Raw genomic sequence first — 4,574 nt, forward strand, 5'->3', positions numbered from 1 at the left:
ATCGCATGCTGCCTTTGCAGTTTGGCACGCAGATAGTCCTGTGTTGCAGCTTCACCAGGTTGACGACTCATTTGGAGGTATGTCTGGTGCTGCTCCCGGCATGCCCTCCTGCACTCTTCATTGAACTGAAGTTGGTCTCTTGGCTTGATGGTAATGGTATATTGGGGGATATGCCGGGCCATGAGGTTACAGATTGTGATTGAGTACAATGCTACTGCTGATGGCCCACAGCGCCTCTTGGATGCCCAGTTTTGCATTGATAGATCTGTTCAAAATCTCTCCCATTTAGCACAGTGGTATTGCCACACAACATGATGGAGGGGGTCCTCAATGTGAAGGCGGTACTTCGTCTCCACAAGTTCAGTGCAGTGGTCACTCCTACCAATACATTCATGGACAGATGCATCTGCGGTAGGTAGATTGGTGAGGACGAGGTCAAGTATGTTCTGCCCTCATGCTTGTTCCCTCAGCACCTGCTACATATTCAGTCTAGCAGCGATATCCTTTAGGACCCGGCCAGCTCGGTCAGTAGTTGTGCTACCGAGCCACTCTTGGGGATGGACATTGAGGTCCCTCACCCAGAAGGTATTATGTGCCCTTGCCACCTTCAGTGCTTCCTCCAAGTACTTTTCAACATGGAGGAAGACTGACTCATCAGCTGAGGGAGGCCGTTAGGTGCTAATAAGCAGGAGGTATCCTTGTCCATGTTTGAACTAATACCATGAGACTTCATGGGATCCAGAGTCGATGTTGAGGACTCCCAAGGCAACTCCCTCCCTACTGTATAACAATGTGCCACCACCTCTGCTGGGTCTGTCCTAACGGTGGTACAGGACATACCCAGGGATAGTGATGGCAGTGTCTGGGACATTGTTTGTAAGATATGATTCCGTGAGTATGACTATGTCAGGCTGTTGCTTGAATCGTCTGTTGGACAGCTCTCACAACTTTGGCACAAGCCCCCAGATGTTAGTAAGCAGGACTTTGCAGGGCCGACAGGGCTAGATTTGCCACTGTTTTTTCCGAAGCCGAGGTTGATTCCGGGTGCTCCGCCCGGTTTCATTCCTTTTTATTGATTTTGCAGCGGTTAGGTACAACTGAATGGCTTGCCAGGTCATTTCAGAGGGCATGCAAGAGTCAGCCACATTGCTGTGTGTCTGGAGTCACATGTAGGCCAAGACAGGTACGGACAGTAGATTTCCTTCCCTCAAGAACATTAGTGAACCAGATGTTTTTTTTAGAATAATCGTCAATGGTTTCATGAGAATATTAGTCTAGCTTTTAATTCCAGATTTATTGATTAAATTCAAATTCCACCTTCTGCTGTGGTGGGATTTGAACCCATGTCCCCAGAGCAATACGCTGGGTCTCTGGATTACCAGTCCAGTGACAATACCACTACGCCACCATATCCCTGGGACACAGTGCCACTCCAACTTGGATTGACGCAGGTTTAGTTTGCATTGCCCTCTTCCTGGTATGTGAGTGGAGCTCAATATCAATCAATGTGAGATTAACAAAGGCCTGGTTTCAATTGGCCCTTTTCTGCTGTGTATGGGTGTCGGACTCACTGCCATTCCAGATGGGATTAATACAGTCCTGATATGAAGTAACTATCCCCTGGGGAATGAGTGGGACTCAGTACCATCCAACTGCAATTAACACAGGCCAGGTTAAACTGGCCATTTACTGGTATGTTGGGTGGACATCGTACCAATCCAGGATGGATTAGTACAAACCTGGTATGAATTGGCCAATCCCTGTCGTATGCGTGGGACTGAGCACTTGGATTAACAAAGGGCTTGTTTCTATTGGGCATTTCCTAAAGTGTGCATTTGACTGAGCACCACGCCACTGGGAATATCACAGTCTTGTTTTGAATTGGACCCTTTGTGGTGTGTAAGTGGGACTGCGTACCAATCTAACTGGGATTGCCACATACCTGCTTTGACTGCACACTTTCCTGAAGTTGGAGTGAGACTCAGTGCCACCCCAGCTGGGAATAACAAAGGACTGATTTCTACTTGGCCTTTTGTGGAGTGTGCGTGGGACCCGGTACCTCTCATCATTGAATGAACTTAACAATTGTAGTAAAGGGATATTTCAGCACATCCTTCAACTGGTCTCTGAACTTAGTCTGGGTCACGGCATAAATCACAGTGTTTGTGCAGCAACTCAGGAGCTGCAGCATGAAGCCCAATTCCATCAGATAATGAGGTAGATAAACAGACTGATACCCCAAATCCCACATCCGATACCAGATCGAACACATCATTATCACTGTCCATAATAAGATGAAATTCCCCGAGATAACCAACAGGAAAATGACGGATTTCCTTCGACTCTCCATCTCTGGGTCTTTGCGACACTCCCCACTGCTGAGAGCTCGGAGTCTCCTGCGTCCTCTGCTGCTCACTAAAATGTGTCTGATGGTGAGAGTATTCAGCAGCAGAATCACCACAAATGGGACAACCACGGTTATCATGTGATGTAGGAACTCGATTGTTACCCAGACCCGAGAGAACCGAACCTCCGCTGAAATAGAACAAAAAAAAGGGAGGTTCTGCTTCAAATACTCATCTAAGAACATAAAATACCAGGTGATGTTCTTTAAACAGCTCAGCACAGTCACTGTTCCCAGAACCACCGCCGCCGTTTTCTCACTGCAATATTTACTTTTCAGCTTCTGGCAACAAATGGCCACAAATCGATCAAAGGTGAAAGTGACGGTGAACCATACAGAGCTGTCTGTGGCTGCATGAAGCAACACAGCGTGGATATTACACACACGGATGTCCCATAGGAACTGAAACTGTTCCTGATAAACAATGGGAATGTGTCTCAATATCAGGTCCAGGATAATGACCAGTAGATCCGCCGCTGACATGGCCACCAGGTAGCGAGTGACACATTTGGAGAGACCGCACTTTCCCAGAGACAGGATCCCAATCGTCAGCAAGTTAACTGTGAGGCAGGGAAATAAACAGAGAAATTATACATCAGGCTGGAGCAAAGTGACCAGTTTTATTGAGGACTTATTGAGAAATATAAATGTGTTCCTATATCCAGCCATGTATTGAAATGATTGGACTCGAATGAACAAACGGGGAGGTCTGTGATAAGGTGGAAGACATGAGAGATTAAGTAACAACAAAATGCTACTGGAGTTGTTAACCTGAATGTTGATCATAATCCTCCCCCTCTCTTCTTTCCCTGGCTGGTTTAAAAACTGTTCCACCTCTAATCTCTCCCAGTTCTGATGAAGGGTCACTGACCTGAACAATTAACTCTGTTTCTCTCTCCAAAAATGTTGCCAAACCTGTTGAATATTTAAGTATTTTCTGTTTTTATTTCAAATTTGCAGCATCTGCAGCACTTTTCTCTTGTATGGAAAGTTAAATGTTGGATTCACTGAGAGATTCCCTTAGCTGTGACAGTCAGCAGGAAATTCAATTATTTTGAGAGGTATAGACAGGGTGGATAGCAAGAGGCTTTTTCCCAGAGTGGGGATTCACTTACTAGAGGACACGAGTTCAAAGTGAAAGGGGAAAAGTTTAGGGGGATATGCGTGGAAAGTTCTTTACGCAGAGGGTGGTGGGTGCCTGGAACGCGTTGCCAGCGGAGGTGGTAGATGCGGGCACGATGGCGTCTTTTAAGATGTATCTCGACAGATACATGAATGGGCAGGAAGAAAAGAGATACAGAACCTTAGAAAATAGGCAACATGTTTAGAGAGAGGATCTGGATCGGCGCAGGCTTGGAGGGCCGAAGGGCCTGTTCCTGTGCTGTAATTATCTTTGTTCTTTGTTCTCTTTGTTTAAAGCATTAAAATAAAATGTGTCCACTGAAAAGTCAATGATGCAAATAACCTCAATCGTCATTAAATTAACTGTAAACAAGGGAAACTATCAGGAAATTGGACACCAGGTTGCGAGTAAAAACAACAGTTTGAAGGAGTTCGGGGTGACATTTTCATATTTGTTACCACATTCAGTATGTATCTAATTATCTTACCAGTGAAGGGATTTCTATGGGAGACAGGGAATTGAATTTAATGGAACCACCGGGAATCCTGATGACAGCTTTAAAATATGATAGAAACCTGCCTTGGCAATTTGGAACCCTCAACCAGCGCAATTCAGTGGTGCTCGGGCAATTAAATGCCAGGTTTCATGGCTCACATCCCTTTAAGGATGCGGATCCCGCCTGCCAAAGCTGCTGAACAATCAGAGGACCAGCATTTCGGTAGTATCGGCAATGCCGATGAACTACATCAGGTCTGTGCGCAGGGCCATGCTGGAGCCCTCTACCCTAGGGAAATGTGGTGAGGAAACTAAGGCCAATCAACTAATCGTGGTCATAGTGGGTAATATAGCAGGCCTAGGACCAGGACCATGGCTAGGGCCCAGGATCCCAGGTAAGTGTGATGAGGACACGAAAGCTAGTCAGGGAGTGGGGGTAACTGGAAGTCGTATACCAGGCCTGAGACCAAGGCCATCACTGGAACCCCATAGCCCATATAAGTGTGGTGCGGTTGCCCAGGCCTGTCAAGTATCGGCGGAGGGTGGGGGGCG

This window comes from Heterodontus francisci, unplaced genomic scaffold (genome assembly GCF_036365525.1).
Source record: "Heterodontus francisci isolate sHetFra1 unplaced genomic scaffold, sHetFra1.hap1 HAP1_SCAFFOLD_218, whole genome shotgun sequence".
In the NCBI taxonomy this organism is placed as follows: domain Eukaryota; kingdom Metazoa; phylum Chordata; class Chondrichthyes; order Heterodontiformes; family Heterodontidae; genus Heterodontus; species Heterodontus francisci.